We start from the raw sequence: 7,365 nt of genomic DNA on the forward strand, positions 1-7,365 counted from the left end.
GTTTCCAAGTGCCAATTCGTCTTCTTCTTTTGTCCAGTCTTCTTCTGGCTTCAATTCATCAGTGGGCTTTCCTTCTGTGTCCAGCATCTTGGGATGTTCCCAGCCTTTGATGACAGCTTTCCAGGTTCTGCTATCCAGCGATTTGAGGAAGGCCACCATCCTTGCTTTCCAGTATTCATAATTGGTTCCATCCAGAATTGGAGGTCTGTTCACTGGTCCTCCTTCTTTCTCCATGTTCATCAGAATTTATCTCCCTAGATCTCACTCAGTGATTTCGAGTGCCTGCTCTGATACCAATTGAAATTCTGATACCAATGACAGATGTCGTACCGGATGTCACGACATCACACTTCAGAACATGCAGATTATATTGGACCGTATGAACAGATTAAACAAGTAAAGAACACAAGAGAATTGTTAACCCAGTTCGGTGCAACCTCACCTACATCTGGGGGCTACCAAGCCAGGGAGGAAATCCACTAAAATAGTGTTAGTTCGAAGATCTAACAGCCACTGTTTACAACCTTCTCACCTAACCACTACCCGTGCAACCTCTACCTAAGAGCCACTCTTAGATATGAGAACCCCTCTCACTCCCTCTCAATCACACTCCCGTGTTTACAAATAAATCAAAGACACACCAGAGATTGCTCTCTGAACAATAGAGATCAACTCTACACAAACTATAGAGATCAACTCTACACACTCAGGTCCAACACTTGATGTTAGGGTAACATCAAGGTGGCTCACAAAACACTCAAGTCCCAAAACTCACAAAATAACTCTTCAATCTCGGACTTGGTAGAAAACTCGTGCAGCCTTCACGTTTATATAGCTGTGTGCGTATCTGGGCTGCAACAACTTGTGCTGGATGAGATCTATCATTCTCCTGAAAAATCTGCACTTAAAGATCTAAAAGATACAGTTTGATCTTTTAGTTTTTATCTTTAATCTTTAATCCCTGAACGAACTCTTCTAGTTTGTAATTCGAACTTTAATTATCTTTTAATTCGTTCCTAAAGATAGATCGTCTAATCTGTTGCTAACTGCACAATAATCTGTTAAAGATATAACAGATTTATGTGTCCAGTATTTTCGGGCAAGATGTCCTGGACATCGTATCCGACATCGTGGATCCTGCAGCTTCAATTCTTCATTTGACTTTTATCTTGCCTTGTGCATTGTGCAGCAACTCCAGTATTTTCGGGCAGGATGTCCTGGACATTGTATCCGACATCGTGGATCCTGCAGCTTCAATTCTTCATTTGACATTTTATCTTGCCTTGTGCATTGTGCAGCCCGATCTTATTCCTTGACATAACGTTGGACATCATGTGCAGCAACTCCAGCTTTCCTTCATTGTCTAAGTGCTTATGTTTTAACAAAATCTTAGCCAATCTTTTAAAACTCAGTAGAGCTAAGCACTAACAGGGCTCATTTAGCTAATTTGATGTTTTTAATCTAATTTCAGGAATTAATGAAACATTGGGCTTAATCTGGATTTTGGTTATGGACTTGAAGAGGGCAAATAAAGCATTGCTTACCTTAGTTAATTTCTAATTAGGAAATTTCGCAATTTTATTTTATGTTGTTCAGTGTTTATTTCGTTTTGGGCCAGAGTATTGTAATAGGGCCCAGTGACTTTGAGTGACTCTTTTTAAATAGTAGCCTTGGGATTCGTGCAAGGCTATTCTGTCATGCTATTTTATTATTCTGAGCTTTTGTTTTAGGTTTTTACGTTTTTCTGTTCTAAGGCTATTGTTTTCGTTCTTAATGCAAATTTCTGTTTTCTGCTTCTAATTACAATTACGTTCTTACTTCTTCTTCTACTTTCATTTACGTTTCTGTCTCATTTACGTTTCTGTTTCATTTACATTTCTGTTTCATTTACGTTTCTGTTCATTTACGTTTCTGCTTCATGTTTCATTTGCGTTTTTTGTTTGAATCTATGGAAGGCTAGTTTTTCTAGTGTTGTTTCCTTTTGAGGACGAAGCCCAACTCTCTTTGAGGTTTCGTTTGTAATGTGGTTTCCTGGCAGTTTTCCCTTCACCAGTTATCCCAAATTCGTGAACATTAATCAGTGCACGCTTCGTGTTCGATTAATTGCCTCTGAGCCTAACTTGCGTTCATGCTTAATGGACGAAGGGCTAACTGGTGTATGTGGTGCCTAATCACGTATTGACAACCCTAAGTTGATTTTCGCTTAGTAAATTGAAATAGGGTTGGATTAAGTGGTTGACTGTTAGGGACAAATTCTCCATAACCCAGGATAAGAGAATGGCTTCTGAATCAGAGGAAACAACCCATTTTTAATATTAGTAGTTTCATATTCCAGTTTACTTGTTCTGCTCTTTAATCACAAAACAAACAACCCCCCCAATCGTTACTGTTACTGCGCAAGTATATTATGAACATTTGGTTTGTCATTGCTCATTGGGAAATGACCTAGGATCACTTCCTAGTTACTGCATTTTCATGTTTATTTGATTCGGGTACGGCCTCGATCAGCCTGGCCTGGAGATGAGGTCGATTTTGAGACAAGGTCAGGACCTGCAGGGGCCCTTGGGGACAATAGAGGAGTTTAAGAGGATGACGATATGGCCGATATGCTGGATTTCTTCACTTGAGGAGGCAGAGTGCACGGTCGAGGTCGCCAAAAGTAGTGATTTCGTCTTTATTTGATGTTATTGCTTTTAGTTGTTATTTGTTATCTCATTCGGATAAAACGGAATTTTATGTTATGGCTTTCAGTTATTGGTTGTCTCATTGCGATAAAACTAAACTTTATGTTATTGCTTTCAGTTATTTGTTATCTCATTTTGATTAAGTTTACCGCTTCTAGCATATTTTGTATGTACTTTGCGATGGTTTGTATGAAACGCCAAAAAATAGGGGGTCTTGTGCGTCAAATAGAGTGTTTTTGTTGGGAACCTTAAATGTGGTCATCCAAACACTCTTAGGATCTGCCTAGTTTACATTTCTTGCACTTTAATTTCTTGCTTATTTTCATTACTAGTCATGCCTAGTTTATCTTGTTATTACATAATACTTTCTTCTTACTTATCACGCTTATCTTGAGTTCTTTTGAACCCTAGCTTTTACCTTTTACAAAACCCCAACAAGAAAGAACCACAACTTAGGAACCAACATGAGTCATCATTCAGCTAGTGTTAATGGTGAGGGTACTAGTCATAAGGACCCTCTATCTAGACTCTTAGATGAGTTGCGTTTCCTCAAGTTATGGAAGGAAAAACTAGAAATAAAATAAAAAGGAAAAAAGAGGGTAGAAATAAATCAAGATGAGAGGTGTCACAACCTACTATTCGGTGGAGGTGCAAAAAGACCAAAATTGATAGGCCAAGGCGTTTGTCTCAAAGGGAGAAAATGAGCAGAGTCGCCACCATCGTTTATTTGAGGAAAACACTAGAAAAACTAAAAAGACAAGGTCTGCGCAGTTTTGAGAATAAGGGTTCAGGAGTTATTTACGCACGAGGAAGGTATTAGCATCCTACCTGCCTGTCACAAGGGACGAAAGCCTTTAATCGAATGTGCAAAACATGACTTCAATATTATTTATTTTCCCTTTTTATGTTTCTTATTTTTTTGGGTTAACAGGGTGTTTCCCTTGCTCCTACGTATCCTCGGGTGGGCTGAGGAATTCAGACCTACATAGTTCTTTAAGTCTGAAAGTTTGTGTGTTACATTGTTTTTATGGTTTTTGAAAGATTGATTTTAATTGCGCAAAAAAGTCGTTTAAGGCGTTGGACCTTGAAACAATGTTTTAAACATTAAAAAGCGGAGAGAATCATTAAGGTGTTGGACATTGAAACGATCTCAAGCGATATTTGATGAAATGAAGAAGTTTATGAGTTGGTTTTATTTTGGTTTTTCTTATTAACCTTCAAGCTTTTTTAGAGATAACTTCTGGCACTAATGATCGGTTAAAACTCCCTTTACAAGAAGAAAATAAGATTACTGATGATAGAAAAAGGAGATGAAGATGCACAAAACAAGAAAGAGGACCCCTAAGGATGCATAGATCGCATTCAACTCCTTAAAACAAAAACTAACCAGATGATGAACGAAGAACGATGTAGCACCTCAGTCTTGTTTTCTTTTCTTTCTTTTTCTTCTCTCTGATTTCTCTCAATTTCTCGCAATGCCTATTTATAGCAAAAGATGGCATTAAGGGCCATGGCAGCTCGCCCAGGCAAGCAGTTGCTTCAACCTGAAGTAACCTTGCTCGCCCAGGAGAAGAATCATACTTCTTGCCATATCCTTAAGATTCCGGTTTGTTCATTCCACAACTCTGTTCATGCTAAGTTTTCCCAACATTGTATAATGCATAACAATTTCATACTTACTAAAGAAAATGTGCAAAAGGCTCTATACTTTGCTCACCTTATTTGTCATACCTATAATGGTATTCACCGCCACAGTCAGATTTGACAACCTTAATTTTCTTTGCTAATTGAAGTTAAAATTCAACTTTTAAAGACTTGAAAACATCTAAGACTATCATAAATTAAATAAAGAGTAAGTGTTTAAGAGCATGATAAAAATACCTTTGTTCATTCGATGAATCCATAGGGAAGGGACCACAAATATCCGTATGTATTAGTTCTAAGACATCCTTAACTCTTTCAACACTTAAATTCCTTTTATTTGTTTGTTTGCCTTTTGACTAAACACAAAACCTTAAAGTCTAACAAATCTAAGGATCCAAGAATTTCCTCTAGCACAAGCCTTTTAATTCTGGTTAGAGATATTGCCAAAGCACTTATGCCATAAACTGGCAGAACTCTAATTTAATTTATGTTTCGTACCATGCAAATCCTTCACAACATTTCATTATAGGAATACTCAATATCAATTAAAGACCAATAACCAAAATCATTTGAATCATAAGAGAGACTAACTTTATTATTTCAAAGTGAACAAGAATAACTAGATTTCTCCAAAATAGAAATTGAATTTCATCTAGTAGACGATGCAACAGATGTCTAAACCAATTCCAAATTACGTCTTTGAAACAACCTAAAAGTTCCTATAACTTCAATTGCAACTTTATTGCCATTGTCTTGTATAGATGATTCTTTCAACATCACTTGACAAATGACTCAACAAGCAACTGATTGAGCATTTGTTGTTTAGTATTTTTCTATTCTTCTTAGCTCAATTGACATCTCTTTGACCCTTATTTTCTCACCTTAACTCAGTTTTGGTTTTAGGCAAATAATTGGGCTTAGTTGATAATTGTTGCTTATTTTTGGATTTTTGTGCTTAGTTGACCTATCTTCCTTGTGTAGGGCCTAGAGGACACTACAGAACTCCAAATAGAGCATGTGAGTAGTCTCTAGAAAGCTAAGAAACTGATGATCTTCAATTTTCTCACAAATAAGCATTGGCCACTTCTACCACTTCGAGGGTCAAATTGGGCTTGGAAGTCAAAACCTTTACACTTGAAAATTGGACTGCGAGTTTGGGCTTTGTTTTATGCAATTAGTTTAATTAGGTGGATTAGTTGGCCTAATCGAGGCCCATCCCTTCCTTCTTAGTAGTAACCGTATATATTAGTGGAAGTTAGTTAGTTAGAGAGTGAGTTACTTCATTTTGTACCAAAAACAAATTCAGTTACTTGTTGTGCAAGCTTTAGGATCAAACTCTTCTCCCTCTTCACTTTTTTCTTCCTTTTTCTTGTACAAATGTCATGGCTCTTTCACTGGTGATGATCATGGAAGGCTAAGCACTCAATCAATCCACGGACTCACTCCAAGCAAGGCTAAATTTGAGTTCTGGTTTAGTATTTCTAATTTTGTGTGAATGTTCATCTTTTTCTTCAATCCTATTTTCGATTTTCATGATTATGAATATGATTAGGATTGAAAATGAATTAGGCTATGGATTCCTTTCCTAATTTCAAACTTAATCACAGATTGCTTGGATGATATTCCAACCTAATTTGCAATCTCAATGAATTTAGGGATTAATTCGATTGAACTAACTCCAATGACATTGATTGAACCTTCATAACTTGATCATTGTTTGCATTGGTTTGGTGAATTGGATTGATGATCTCTAATCTGTTTTACAACAAGTTTGTGTAATTTTGTTTGTGTTCTACAACTATGTTTAAGTTTAGATTTCGCATTTATGTTCTGTGTTTTTGCATTTCTTTCCAGTGCCTATAAACTATTCTTTGAAATTCCCCTTGTTGTTTATAAGTGAATCAAAGTCGAGACCATATTGAATTGTATCTTTGAGTCGACCTAGGTTAATCATGTACTACAGAATTTCATAGTGTTATTTGTTTTAAATTGATTAGACAATTGTTATTAACAACCTTGCAAAAACATACGTATGTGAGTAATAGCACCAAAATCTACTCACTAAATGTCTTTGGGTATGAAAACTAAATTACTTTAGAAAAAACCAAAAATGAGAAATTTACCCTTCTTCGTAAACCAAATATTGTACTCTGGACACTTTTACTTCATATGTCACACCCTTTTACAAAAGTAACTAGTAAATTCTTTATTCTACTATCTTGTTTCATCTCTAATTGAGAACAACTTTGTGCAATATATATCCTCAACTCTCTTCCATTTCTTATTCTAAGAATGACTTAGTTTGATCAGGATCCGATAAAGAACATCCTAGTTTGATCCAGCATCAAGATAAATAAAGCCCTATTAGATTTTTTTATAGTTAATTTGGTCAATTCGTTTAATTCAATGCAATTGAGAAAATTCTCAACTAACTTCTTCCAAACTTTAAAGTTTGTGCCATGCAGCTTTAGGATTCCAAAAAAAATGAGTAGTGAAAATAATAGTGGTAGCAACAACTACTAATGAGAGAACAATAAACATACAATGCAAATGTACCTTCAAATAGGGTTCTCAAAATATTTTGAATCTATTTACAAAAAAAGGCCATATAATATCCCATCGATTTTGGTAAAAAAAAGTGTTTGACACTTATCTTCACCATGCTTATTGAAACTACTTATCTCGAATATGGTATGTTTTTTTGGACATAGAATAATTCACATGAATAATTCTTTGGAACTTCTATGTTAATTCAATCAAATTAACCTACAGTGCAAATGTTACTTTGACAATCTACTATTTTAATTAATTCAACCAAATATACCAAATAATTTAATAGAAAAATGAGAGGTCTCAATTTACACAAGTTTTACACATAAACAAAAAATCCAAAATTATACATTTGTATCACCCCCCAATGATCACATATCACCGATACCGTGTAGCAATCTTTGAGAGAGATATCTCAAACTATTTTCAATTTCACTCGTGATCACAATAACCTTATGACAAATATATTTTATAAGGCTATCAATCA

The sequence above is a fragment of the Glycine soja genome, chromosome 6, assembly GCF_004193775.1.
Source record: "Glycine soja cultivar W05 chromosome 6, ASM419377v2, whole genome shotgun sequence".
NCBI lineage: Eukaryota > Viridiplantae > Streptophyta > Magnoliopsida > Fabales > Fabaceae > Glycine > Glycine soja.